The sequence below is a fragment of the Trachemys scripta genome, chromosome 6 (assembly GCF_013100865.1).
Source record: "Trachemys scripta elegans isolate TJP31775 chromosome 6, CAS_Tse_1.0, whole genome shotgun sequence".
NCBI lineage: Eukaryota > Metazoa > Chordata > Testudines > Emydidae > Trachemys > Trachemys scripta.
The window spans coordinates 54397170-54412279 of NC_048303.1; the positions used below are offsets into that span (position 1 = coordinate 54397170).

At 38.2% G+C, this 15110-nt stretch overlaps 1 long non-coding RNA gene across 1 annotated transcript in view; it reads right to left on the reverse strand.

The window, feature by feature from the left end:
- Positions 1–2386: 2386 nt before the first annotated feature.
- Positions 2387–15110, reverse strand: part of LOC117879361 — a 51755-nt gene continuing 39031 nt past the window's right edge. The window contains exons 2-3 of the long non-coding RNA XR_004646249.1: positions 14405–14838; positions 2387–3486 (exon numbers count right to left, since the gene is read on the reverse strand). This is a non-coding gene — a long non-coding RNA (uncharacterized LOC117879361). The remainder of the gene's footprint in view (positions 3487–14404; positions 14839–15110) is intronic.

Below are 15110 nucleotides of genomic sequence, written 5' to 3' on the forward strand. Positions count from 1 at the left end.
TTCTGCTCACCGCCCCGCCAGCCTCTCGTTCGCTGGCCGACTGTCAGTCACCTTCTGTTGCCACCTACCTTTCTGCTGTGACCTCTGCACATCAGTCCCTTAGTGATTTTCAGCTCTTTGCAGGCTGGACAGGGATACTGCACCACCGCAAGTGATTTCAGCTCTCATTTGAGTACTTTAGCATAAGAAGAAGGCTCCTAATAAAGCCTATTTAGCTCTGTCTTTGAGCAGTAGGGAGGAACAGATTAAACCAGACCGGATCCCCTAAGGGAGAGTCCCTACCTCCTGGCTGGGACACTCTTATTTTCAGAAGGGTCTGGCATTCGAGCCCATGGCTTAGCAAGTTCCTTTCTGCTGAGGGTGACCCCTCAATTGGGACAAGCTCAGCAAAGTTCTGCTCCCCTTTAGTCATACAATGAAGATAACAAGATTGATACATTTCATTACCCCTGCATTCAATACTAAAGTGATTTGTAACCCAAGAAACCAACCAAAGCTGATCACTTGGAGCTGCACAACTCCTGTCTGCTAGATACCTATGGAGAGTAAGTGTGTTCATGTAAATACAGTTTGCTCCTGAAGTCTCTCCCCCTCCCAAACTAGAGCTGTCAGGGGAGAGTTCATTCAGACCCTGCTTACATAAGTAACAAGATCAAACAATTAAACAGATAAATTAACATATTACTTGTATCGTTTCCAAACTACTGAGTCATTCATATTTTACAGTCTGCAGTTGATACTTAACATCCACCAGCATGAGGCTGAATAGCATGGCTCTCACTGTCTTTTTTCCCCAAACAAAGCTTTCAAATTTCTGTAATATTCACAACTTTTGTCCATGATGTCTTTTATGTATGGCAGTCATCACAGTATCTAGGCATTGCACATACAATGCAATTCACAATCCTCATTGTGCCAGTCACTAAAAATCTATTAAGCTAGTGCAAAAACTATCTGTGACAGATGCACTTGTGTCTGTGAGATAAATGCATGAAAGATACAAAATTAATCACACCTCTCACAATGACATTTTTACCTTCAGTGTGGTTATATAGCACTGTCTGTTTAAATAGCAGTTTCCAAAACTGAGTGCGGAACAATCCCGGCCCTAAGTACCTTACAGTACAATACAACTAACTTTGTAATGAGAGATTGGGGAGAGATGGAATCATATTGTGGGGGCACAAAGTCATCCACAAGTCACAGTCAGGGCTTAAAGGAACTTCACAGCCTCTGTTTAGTAGCTAGTCCAGTTTCTGAACTAGAATAATACCCGCAACACCTGCTCATCCATTATATAGGGATTTCTAGACATAGCATCTGAATAATCTTAGACCCAGTGGCCACGCTCCTAATTTTTACTCTATAGCATGATGCTTAAAACAGAGCAGCTGCCAGTACCTTATTCGCTTTAGTGTTCCTACCACTGCTACCAATAATGGAGCTGAATCAGTGGGAACTAGAATAGGAAATTTTTGGAAAAAAGTCCTAATGCAGAGAAGATCTTAATGCACACAAAGCAATCATGTCCATGCCTGAGTGTAGAACTATTTAGAAACTGGAGGGAAACTTAGTAGCCACCAGGATCAGCTATCCCATAGGGGGTGCAAAATAGTGAATTCCTTTTTGACCTGTAGCTTAAAGGAACAATCAAATCTGCCAATCAAATAATTCCAATATATTCCAATATGGTGACTGTGTTTCAGTAATGTCTTTGGAGGTCTATTCAATGAAAACAATCTGGAAGTTTTCAATTACACTTTTAAAATTAGTAGCCTTCAAATAATTATAGTAAAAACCCTTTATTTGTCTTGTTAAGGCAGCATCACTTTATCACAGAAAATGCTACCTATTCTTTTTACAGTGTGCATGAAGGTAAGAAAAGAGACAGATTGAATACAGATGGAAGTTGGGGAAAAGGTAGAAGCACAAAATGAAAGATGTAAAACAGAAAGTTGAAGCTAAAAGTAAGTGAAATGACATGAAAATCTGAATATATTAACAAATGTATTGCAAATTGTTGGACTAAAAGGGTATTCAGATAGTTCCAACCAGTGTTTTTCAATTTTTCCCCCTTGAATGTTCATCCCCCAACAGGAACAGTACTTCGAAAGTTATAGCCAGCGGAAGACTACAGATCCTATGCTATACTCAGAAAGAAACATGCAACTCCACCATGATGGAAAGCCGCCTGAATAATTCCTTCCTGCTAAAAAGACTCTAGAAATGTGGTGGTGTAAAGAATAAAATAAGGCAGACTAAGTTACTTAACTGTTATTACTCTTTCATCTCAAATCAAGAAAAATGCTTTGTAGGCTTTGCCAATATTTTAACTAATGTTGACTGATATCAGTACTATGATAAACTATACCATTCACAGACAACACAGTATTCTCTCATTTAGGATTTTCAGAACAAGAAGATAGAACTGGTCATGGATAATGAACACGCTATTGTGAATGTATATCAATGCCATCTACTGGATAAAATCAGAAATGATCATCTATGTGACAGGCTCTATATTGCTAACAGACATAATGCTTTAGCTCAAGTAGGAGAAGCCTGTCTTTTCTGACCATCAAAGTTCTATCCCTTAGGTCACTATGAAATTTCAAATGACTGCAGTTTGCATTGTACAATAGTGATGATCATGAGGCCAGCCATAGATTTTTTTATATATTCATGACAGACACAGATACAAGTGGTCCAAAACAGTGGATTTAGAAGTTTAATTAAACAGTATTAAAGAAGCTGGCTGACTTCATAAATGTTCATGTGACTTTATGCCAAAGCTTATGTTGACCCTTTATATATCTCCAGAGAAAAAGAAAAATTTTACAGTCATCAAATGCAGTTTGGAAAGGCAAACTCATCCTGGAAAAACACAAATTAATAATGGTAATCCCTATAAGTAGCTGTGAGAAAGTGTATTTTATATCCAGATATGAACTTTCTACCACTTCACATTTTCAAAAAATGGTTATTTCATGTTTTACCACTGTGTTGTGAATAATTTCATAATATTATCTGTCACATTGTTTATGAAGTAACCAAATTATGAGCACTGGCTTCTCAGTTAAAATCATCATCAATGAGGTAGGTGTTTAGCAGAATTCAGATTCAGAGGATCTGGTAGGAGCCAGGATGTGAACGCTCCTCCTATGACCAATACTCTTCAACATTTACAAGAATGATCAACCAATCCATCTCAGCACAAAAAGTTTTAACTATGCCAACGACCAAGCCAAGGTTCTCACCCAGATCGAGGTTATATTAACATCGGTGTTGTCTGGGCTCTCAGTCTATTACATCAAGATCCAATTGTGCACCAATTCAGCTAAAACACAAGTGAGTCTCTTCCATCTTTAGAATCATGAAGCCAATAAATAACATGACATAATCTGGAACTGGATACCACTTGCCCACGGCTGAAATCCTTTCTACCTTGGAGTGAAGCTAGACCCCACTATCTCCTTCAAGGCACACCTGGAGAAGACAAAAGGCAAAGTTAGCACCCAGAACAACATTCTTAGGAACCTTGCAAATTCAAACTGGGGAACCAACCCAGCAACACTAAGGGCAGCTGCACTGTCACTTTGAAATACACATTCTGGTATAGGAAAAATTGGCTCATGCAAAAAAAGTGGACCCTGTGATGCCACTACATCACAAAATCTCTAAAAACTAAAACATGAACAGCCTTTATGTGCTTTCTGGAATTGTTCCCCCAGATATCGGAGAGCAGTCACAAGCAAAATGGGACTATTGTGACGTGTTGAAGATACCAAATATCCCCTACATTGCCACACAGCAGCAGTTAGTCACCTGAAATAGTGCACAAACTTCCTAGCTGCAATGGAACCTCTTCACAAAAATCACTGACCGCTAAATGACTAGAATTGTGACATACACAGCTCAAAATACTCAATGAGGATGTCAAAAATGCACATTGACATTGGTTGACCTGGAGACGTTTCAATCACCTCCAATCAAGAGTTGGCAGGTCAAAAGTCCAACAACGCAGACACATGACTGCAGTAAAACACAAACCTAGAGGAACCATATACCAGGACTACAGACCGGGCCATATGATGTGCCCAACACTGGAAAAACCTGTGATTGTGGTGGAAGAACGCAAGAGGAAGCAGCTACAACGTCTGAAATGAAATACTAATTTCCAGCTAGGAGAGCCACTAACTGCTGCACTAACGACTTACAGCCAAAGCCCAGCAACAAGCCAGCCTATGGATGTTACAACTATTGGACCCAAGTCTGCCAGTCTTACTCACTATGTCTTACTATCCAAACAGTGGATATCCCAACAGTCCCATTGAAAGTACTGAGCTCTCAAAGAAGAGCTTGATAACATACCTCTGAAATGCTATTTTAACTTTTACACAGCACATAGCTGAAAAGTTCATCACTGAGCAGTAATTTTTTTTTTAAGAGATGCAAAGAAATTGCAAGGCTCCCAATGACTTTTACATGAATCTTGCATCTAAAAATCCATGCATTTCTTTGATAATGGAAAATTACATTTTTGCAGGATCCTATGCAGGATTTTTGATGTGACAAGGACACATTGCCCAAAATCATAATGTATATGCACCATTTACTCACCAATGGATGACTACGTGCATATTTGATACTCATTGCAAATAGTACTTTACTGCTTGAATATTTCCACTGAAATCAATGGGATTTCTCAATGAGTAAGATACTAAAACTGAATATTAGAATATGGGCTATAATAAGGTACTACTCAATATAAACAATGGTGATAGAATTGACCCATTATTTTGCGCAGGTACTGCGGCAAAAGTAGTCCAGTACCAAAGCAGTGCAGGGACACTTAAATGGAAGATTCTCATTAAAGTCATAGGGAGTTCTGTTACCAAAAGTTCCTTGCATTTCTAAAAAAGTGTATTGTGTCCTACAGAAGCCAAACTTTTCAAATCTGTAGTGTATAAGAGATAGTTTAAGTAGCATTTCACATACACCTTGATAATCTCTCCATTTACTCAATCCTTTCTTTTTTGTAAGACAGGAATGTCAACTCGTGTTCCAGGAGATTTAAAAGTAAATCAAAATGTAAACAATGGAGTGATTCTATTTTTGCAAAGAAAAAGCCTGCGGATTAATTATTATAATTCACTTCAGTCACATAAGACAGTCTAGTTAAGAAAAATCAAAATACATTAAATGATAGTGATCTATCTACAGTGCATTCTAGAAAGATAGCCTCCTTACATTTAATAGTTTAACTGGAACATTTCTGATTTTCTCTCTCAAATTTTTATCTACATTGCAAAATTGACTTATTAGAGATCAGTGTTTCGCTGTTTCCAATCCTGTCTTCCTTGTTGCAAATAGAATGCTTTCTTTAGGCAACTTTCCTCTTGCAACAAGACAAAGGATTCAGCGATCAAACAATATTGATTTTCATTCCAAAGTCAGTGCTACATCGCTTAATGTGTGCATCAAGGAATGCTAGTTAATTTGCAATCACACACAAGAGACTGCGTAGGACAAACCTATGATCTCTGTCAGAACTGCTGTTCAGAAATAAAAATCTCTAATAGAACTATACTGGATTAATAAGCCTCCTAGATAAACCACTGCTGGAAAATGGAAAAGCTGAGCCAACATCATAGAGAAGGTAACTGCAACAGCTTTCACTGTATATATTTGTGTATCTCTATCTAGTACAATTTTTTACTTCCAGGCACTGCAATGCCACATGTTGACCTCTTTTTACCAATTCAATGTACTTTATGTAACACTGTCTGAAAGACCGTGATGATTGTTCCTGAGGCTCTAAAGTCTTTATTAATTATACCTAATGCCAAGAGGGATAGTGAAGCAAATGATCTGCTAAGACTGAATAATTTCACATATAATTCACATCTTCTTCAACTATATTTGGGGCATCACAGCGACTCTGTCATGTTACAGACTCTCACCTAGATTTTGCAAATTCATCTACATTTATTACTACTGTGCTCTGTGGAATTATCACTGCACAACTGCAACAATTTAAATGTGTCAATTCTACAACAATGCAGCAGTGTGCAGCAAAAATTTTTTAAAGGCAAAAATACTGTGAAAGTTGAGCCAAACCCTTCCCCCAAATGAAGAACAGTGCTAAGGAGGTAAGCACTGTTAAGGGGGGAAACAATACCTGAACATTGTTGTTTATTGCTGTTTGGTACTTTAAACTGAGGCATGATTTAGCTTCCCTCCCAAAGGGCCTGATTTTGCCACCCAAACTCTTACTGAGTAGTTCCTTACTCCAATATTAGAGCATTATTTTTATGAACATTAATTAGTGGCAGAGATAGGAACAGATATTGGTTCTTCTTGGTAAGTAGCTTTTAAAAATTCTGACAGCGGATCAGATTCCCAATATTCAAAATAGTGGCAGTGGAAGGAGGACTGTTTTTTTATATATAAATATAAAAACCAGAAACACTAGCCCTGGAACTTCTATGAAAAATTTTAAGGTAGAAAAAGTGTTTCACAAGCCATTCCATGAAAAATGGAGAGCCCTCAAAGTGGTCTTGAGTACAACATCAAGAAACCAGTTATACAGTTGTGCCAATTATCACTCAGAGAAAACTATGGTGAACCAGCTCTGGCATTGTCTGTAATCCTGAATTTACCTTAATGCTTTCCGGAATGATTCCGGCTTATGATATAGAGATTGATTTCTTGTTGGACAAAGGTCTCCCTTATGACTAAAGACCATGGGTGAAATCCTATCTCCATTTAAATCCATGGCAAAACTCCCCCTGACTTCAATGGGGCCCCAAATCTCCAGGCTGACTCTTTTTTGCTCTCTGTTGAGTCTGATATCATTGACCAGGAGGTTGTTTACACACCTGTTAGCTTTGGCACGGATAGAAGAAGTTGTGCTTAAGTTTATCTTCTCTTTCCTCCTGGAAAGAACCCAGAGCAGGGCATCATACTAGGCAAAGTACTATGGAACTTCTCACCTAGCCCAAGGACGCTCTCCTGTAGGAAACTGCAGTACTCTATCCATAAATTATCCTGTTCAATGTATATCTGAACCTACTAAGACAGCTAGTGAGATGATTAGGCTGCAGTGTTATCAATATACTTTAGTGGGGGACAATTTGGTAGTGGGGGACAATTTGGGCTCCAGTGATCATGAGCTAATTCGGTTTAAAATACACGGGAGGAGTAGCAGAATTAAGTCAAAGACTAGGGTTTATAATTTTAAAAAGGCCAATTTTAACAAATTAAGGGGACTGGTAAGGGAAGTGGATTGGGCAAACGTATTAATGGATCTAAAGGCAGAAGAAGCTTGGGATTACTTCAGGTTAAAGATGCATGAGCTGGCGGAGGCCTGCATTCCAAAAAAGGGAAAAAGATTACAAAGCAGGAGATTTAGACCGAGCTGGATGAGCGACCGACTCAAAGGGGCAATTAGGAAAAAACAGAAAGCGTACAAAGAGTGGAAGAGGTGAGGGATTAGTAAAGAAACTTACCTTAGCGAAGTCAGAGAATGTAGAGATAGAGTGAGAAAGGCCAAAGGCCGTGTAGAGTTGGACCTAGCGAGGGGAATTAAAAGCAATAGTAAGAGGTTTTACAGCCACATAAATAGGAAGAAAGCAAAGAAAGAAGAAGTGGGACCGCTGAAGACTATTGCCGGAGAGGAGATTAAAGACAATCTAGGCATGGCGCAATATCTCAATGAATATTTTGCATCGGTGTTTAATGAGGCCAATGAAGGTATTAGGGATACTAGCACCACTACAGAGGGGCATTCAGGATGGGGGATTACCATATCCGAGGTAGAAACAAAACTTGAATGCCTTAATGGGGCTAAGTCGGGAGGACCGGACGATCTTCATCCGAGAATATTGAAGGAATTGGCGCGGGAAATAGCAGGCCCATTAGCGATAATATTTAATGAATCTGTAAACTCGGGGGTGGTCCCGTTAGACTGGAGAATAGCTAATGTGGTTCCTATTTTCAAGAAAGGGAAAAAAAGTGATCCGGGTAACTACAGGCCTGTTAGTTTAACATCTGTAGTGTGCAAGGTGTTAGAGAAAATTCTGAAAGAGAAACTAGTTGAGGACCTGGAGGTTAGTGGCAATTGCGATAAATTACAACATGGTTTTACGAAGGGCAGATCGTGCCAAACGAATCTGATCTCCTTCTTTGAGAAAGTAACGGATTTATTAGATAAGGGAAATGCGGTGGACCTAATATACCTGGATTTCAGTAAAGCGTTTGATACTGTACCCCATGAGGAATTATTGGTTAAACTGAAAAACATGGGGATCGATATGAAAATCCTGATGTGGATAAGGAATTGGTTAATGGGGAGAATGCAGCGGGTCGTATTAAAGGGTGAACTGTCAGGTTGGAGGGAGGTTACTAGTGGAGTGCCTCAAGGTTCGGTTTTGGGACCTATTTTATTTAATCTATTTATAACTGACCTCGGAACCGATTGCAGGAGTGGGCTGATAAAGTTTGCGGATGATACGAAGGTGGGAGGCGTTGTAAATTCGGAGGAGGATAGGGATATCCTGCAGGGAGACTTGAATGAGCTTGTGAATTGGAGTATCAGAAATAGGATGAAATTTAATAGTAAAAAGTGTAAGGTGATGCATTTGGGGATGACTAATAAAAATTTTAGTTACAAGATGGGGACGCATTGGTTAGAAGTAACGGAAGAGGAGAAGGACCTAGGGGTCCTCGTAGACCACAGGATGACTATGAGTCGACAATGCGACGTGGCGGTGAAAAAAGCCAATGCTGTCTTGGGATGCATTAGGCGAGGTATATCTAGTAGGGATAGGGAGGTCCTGCTTCCGTTGTACAAGGTGCTGGTGAGACCTCACTTGGAGTACTGTGTGCAGTTCTGGTCTCCCATGTTTAAAAAAGATGAACTCAAACTGGAACGGGTGCAGAGAAGGGCCACTAGGATGATCAGAGGAATGGAAAACCTGTCGTATGAAAAGAGACTAGAGGAGCTTGGGTTGTTTAGTCTGACAAAGCGAAGGCTGAGGGGGGATATGATTGCTATCTTTAAATATATTAGAGGGATTAATACGAGGGAGGGAGAAGAATTATTCCAGCTTAGTACTAATGTGGATACGAGAACGAATGGATATAAACTGGCCGTGGGGAAGTTCAGGCTTGAAATTAGACGAAGGTTTCTGACCGTCAGAGGGGTGAAATATTGGAACGGCCTTCCGAGGGAAACGGTGGGAGCGACGGACCTGTCTGGTTTTAAGATTAAGTTAGATAAATTTATGGAGGGAATGGTTTAATGGTAAAACATAGTAGTCAAGGAAAACCAAGCAATGGTAGGTAAATTGTATAATGGCTGACAGGGGTCAGGCTGGAGACTCTTGCCTATATGCTCGGGGTCTTACTGATCGCCATATTTGGGGTCGGGAAGGAATTTTCCTCCAGGGCAGATTGGCTGAGCCTCTGGAGGTTTTTCGCCTTCCTCCGCAGCATGGGGCAGGGATCTCTAGCAGGAGGGTTTCTGCCGATTGAAGTCAGCTAAAACAGGATTGGGGACTTCAACAGCAGAGTCCAGGGAAGGGGTAGGGACGGTTTTATGGCCTGCAGCATGCAGGGGGTCAGACCAGATGATCATAATGGTCCCTTCTGACCTTAAAGTCTATGAGTCTATGAGATATGCATATGTATATCCATTACATTGACACTGTGTAATTTGGTTATTCCACTGACCAAGATTAGGGCTCAAGTGTAAACTAGTTAGCTAGTTTAAACTCATTTTAGATTAAATCGAGGTGATTTTGGTGTGCACAGGAATCAAACAGAAGTAATAGCAGAGAGGTGTTCTTTACAACCTGGAGACACACTACACACACCTAAGGGTATGTATAACTTAAGGGTCCCTATTGGGGCCTCAACTGGGTCCAGACATCGACAGAGCAGCAGAAGCCTTTCCCCCTCTTCACTAGAGTCATAGGTTTTGTCTAAGGGATTGTAACTTCACTATAGTGATTGATGCCTTTACCACCTGTAGACCGATTACTGCAAGGTGCTTTACATGGGACCACGGAATGCCATTTTGAAACTTCAGCTAGTGCAGAATACAACTGCTCATTAAGTATATTTAATACAGTTCATATGTGCTCCAAAGATTGCACTGGTTTTTAGTTTACCTCAAGTTGTAGCTCAAGGTGTTCATTTTGAATTTTGGCTTGGATCATGGGTTTCTTGTGTACTTTGCTCCAAACAGTTGAGATCAGCTGATAGCCCCTATATTTGTAGGGCTACAGAGCAGTCTTGGTTAGGAGCCTAATGTCTAGAATCAGCCCACACACTCTCCAGCAGAGAAAAATAATGTTCAGGAAAGTTAATAGACTGCAGTTTTAAACAGGGTTTTTCCCTGTTTTCCCTGTAAAAGGGTTGAGCTAAACATCTCAGGATTTATTTTTGCTCTTAATGGATTTAGGAATTGTTTTTACTGGCATTTGTATTGACATTTATACTAACGTGTTTTGTTTTGTTTTTAATTTTATATTTTTGTTCATGAAGCTAGTGAGCATAGGCAAACCACATAAATCAATAAAACCATTAGTGCTTGAAGACCATGGTGAAACTATTAAGATGTTCTGATATAAAGAGCAGAGGTCAGCATTTCTGACTAACACAAGCACAACTTTTCAGCCAAATTAATTCCTGAATGTAATTAAATCCATTGTATTTAAATGGTAATTAAATCCATTATAATTTATCCATTGTATCAAATCCATTGTATTTTTTTTAATTTGTGCTTTTAAAAAATAGTTTACTAATTTTACTTACACACACACGGCTTAAGTGATTTCACACTCTCTGTAGGTTCCACACATTTCAGTAGTTCAGGTGCCTTGGACAATGGTGACTCAATTGAACTGATTTATTGCCAGTCTAAAGCTATGCTTAAAACACACACATACACACACTTAATACAGTAGTAATACACACATAGCACAGTTGAAGAAAAGATAATGTCTGCTGAATATAACAACTGACCCTAACAACTATCTGTGTGATTATGTAAAAGAGAAATGGTGCATGGTCTAGCAGAGGTTTACACAAGGATCAGTCTTTAGATACCATCCCAAGAAATAGGTGGGTCAAGAAAGGCATAAGAGTAGTGCCCACTCTATGAAACTCCCTTTGGTGTGTAAAAAAGCCACTATGTTCTGGAAGGAAGCCACTTCTAGGTAGAAATTTGAGTGATTTAGGTTTAGATTTTTGTCTTTTAAACCAAGATTTTTGCTATTTAGCAGAAAGAGATTGATAAAATGCTTACCCTATGTTTATTGGTTTAAATTTTCACACTTGCAAGAAATTATGGGGTTAGACAATTTAATAATAGATTCTGAGATTCAAAAAATTAAAATACAAATTGTCAACATCACATGTCAAAACATACTAACTAAATACCATTAAATCAAACTAATAAGTTCTCAAACAGTATTTTTCTTGCTTTGCCTATTTGTAAATTTTGATCATAGATGGAAATATTATGCTGTCAGTTTGTGTGTATGTTGAAATCAACATCTACCAATAAAAATCTAATCTTTCCAACCCTATCCATACAGCAGCAACTTGCAAAGGAGAACTCAGAGGAAGATATCACTTCCACTAGACAAAGCATCAAATATATTAGAAAATACATTTGATCAGTTTTCTTCAGACTTCCAATAGTGTTTCATCAATTGTATAAACTACAGAAGACCATGTTCACATTAAAGTGAACATTCTGTGTTCACCCTAAATTCTGTGAGATGATTTCTGCTAATCGACAGGGAATTATATATATGCTCACATTCACATCATCATCCACAATCAGCTAATCTAGAAATCTGATCATTGAGCATACAAACCAGTCAAAACCATGGGGATCAAGACAACTTTGGAGAATAATGTAATGCCATGGGCCTACATTATTACCAAATCTTTGGGGAGAGAAGACAGATGTTGTTGTCAATTAAGTAGCTCACTACCTGTGGTAAGTCTGTCTGAAGAATTGGTACACATTGTGAGATCGCTTTATAAATACTCACACATACACACATACACCCCTCAAAGCTTTGTTTTTGAAGCATAATCTTTACACTGAATTGAACCTAGTAAGTCTTCTATATACAGTTTCAGTCAGTGGTGGTTGTTTGCAGACAGTGATGCTGCTACTGTAGCTGCCTCCATTTGTCATCGTACATGAAACATTTTCCTCACTATCAATTCCTTATGCATTGAGTCAACATAGCTGGATCTGAGAAGGTTCTACTGAGGATATAGGAGCAGTCTTGAGTTACCCTGGATTTGTGTGTGTGTGTGTAACTGAAAGATGAATCTGCCCCAATATGACTTATGAAAGTTTAATGGAGAATAGCTTCTGTTTATTCTTCTCTTAATAGTAGTCTTCTGTTTCCCCATCCATCTTTTTAACCAAAGCAAACATTTTATTCCAAAAAACATCATATAAGAATTCCCAACTAAATACTTTCAAGTTCCAGGGAACCTGCATTCCTGCCAACAGCAAAAACATTTAGTAAATCTCTGAGCTTTAGTAAATCTAATGCCATACAGCAGATTAATCAGATGTTCAAAGCAAGTAGCTAAGAGGTTTCATAAACAAGCGATATAATAAAACACAGTGTTAAAAAAGAAAACACAATTTAAAAAACAACAACTTGCATTAAGGGCAGGAAACAATTCATGCCTAGAACTACTGCATTATTAGTCACAGAGCTGTGACCTCTCACTTCGAGTGATAAAGTACACAGGTCAGAATTGACAATACATACTCATGGCTGATCATAGCTGCCAGTTATTGATCTGAGGAGGAGGAGAAGGGGAAAAAGAAAGGGAAAAAAAAAACTTTGCAGGGAAAACATTGCCCTGAATTACAAGCATGCATTCTCCTGAGACTCAGCAACTCTCTGGGTTTCTCCCACTGGAACTGGAAAGCAAGAAGTGAGTTCAGCAAGTATTTAATATCAAGTGAATGTGGTGTTTAATCAATACTATTCTGCTTTTGTTCCACGATGTGGAAAGCAGTGTCTATTCATTCAGCAAAGGTTAATGCCAAGGGTCAAGTGATTTCACACTCTCTGTAGGATCCACAACATTTCAGTAGTTCAGATGCCTTGGACAATGATGACTCAGTTGGACTGATTTATTGCCACTCTAAGGCCCTGCTTAATACTAAAGTGCTATCTTATGATAATACCTCAGAAAATAGCACTGATAAAAGAGGAGGTGATAATTACCTACATTTTGAAGTAATGTCTTCATTTCTAACATCCTATAAAGATGTAGGGTCCATTTAAAATGATCTGCTTCTTGTATTAGCAAGTCAGTTAAATCAGATATTATCAGTGTTCTATGCTTTATGAAATACTATGCAAAAGAAATCTGGTGACTGTACAGTATTAAAAAAAAGACAAATTGCAAGCAAACATAATACAGCCCATGATTTAACATATATTTTTAAAGAATAACTTATTTGATATCTCCTCATCCAAATATAGTGATACTATTATAAAAAAAAAAAAAGGAAAATGCTGTCAGGAAATGTAGAATAAAACAAAAAAAAAGAGTAAAAGATACTTTATGTACCAAGAAGCTTTTAATAGAAGGCAGCATAGATAACCATGTTTATAATTTGCTACTGATTTTTTTCTGCTTTAAACATTTCTAACTTAAGAGCAGATATGTAGGGGGGAGAAAGATATATTCTCCTTCAATAAGATGCATTGAAAATGACATTAGGTGAGGTCATTGTCTAAATCAGAATGTATTTGACTTTGTCAGGGGTCTAATTTTTAACATGTTAGCATCCCTGATTATTATTCAGCAATGTCTTATTCAAGATGTGTTTTATATAATGAAAGAAGTTCAGATGTCACCAGGAAAACAGTGTGAGAAGAATTAATTGGAAAGGAAAGTCATTTAGAATCCAGCTCTACCTAATATATCACTGAATGATGAATATACCAATCAATTAGTGAAATAAAATAAATTCTGCAAATTTGACTGAAGACATGCTATTATTATAAGTGGGAGGATATTTGGAACAGTTAATTACTCCTTATTTTAGGCTATAAGTATGCAAAAATCCTTTATGAGATTTTTCAGTGTGCCTTTCTCTCCCAATTAGGAATATTTAGAAATCTCTTCTGAACTGTTCTAAATTAATATGAATTACATTTATATAACATTACAGCTGAGAACACAATTCAGCCATTTTAATGTATGCAAAATGGAAACTGTTATCTTCCGTAAGTTATTATGTTTCCTTAAAAAAATAGCAAACCATCCAAAAATGGATGTGATGATCAGTATAATTTTATTAGAATAGGTGGAACAGTTACTATAAAGTCTATGAACTGACCTGGAATCAATAATTTGTTGCAGTTCTGAAATATCCAGATGATAGTAATTTTTTCACTTCTGCTTTCCAGTTGCTATTGGACCTGGAGGTGTCAAAATCCCATGAGAAAAGTGGCTGTGGTGATAGTGTACTTCAGGCCAATAATGTAAATACCACAAGTCTTGTAAGAAACAGATTTTCAGCTTAATTTTACAGACTCATGTAAGTTCAAATAGTTCAGACTTCTGGATATTATCTAAAAGTGAATTCAAACACCAAACCACTTGAGATTGACTCATTACTTCACTTCCACATCAAGTTTTTCAAATTACATTCTGAAGTTTAAAACTCCAAGCTTATCTTTCCACATAAGATTCCACGTAGGAAGGAAGCTGATGCTTGAGCGGTCTAGCATGTCTCAGAGATATCCAGCATCTGGTCCTTCTCTAAGAGGCCTGGAAAAGGAAATTTTAAAAGAGGATGATAAACTTCTGGAAATTTAAAAGTAAAAACTTTGGCAATAAGACAAGAAATTAGTTATTGCAATCAAACAAGTTAAAAAAAAAACACAATTGCCCCACCCCCCCCAAAAACAACCCACCCACCCACCGACCCCAGAGGTTCATTTTAGGTGGTGTGATTTCAAAACATAGGATTTGTCAACCCAGATCAATCCGTGGTACCATCAAGAGCAGGATCTTGCCTCCCACAGTGGCCAGTGCCTTAG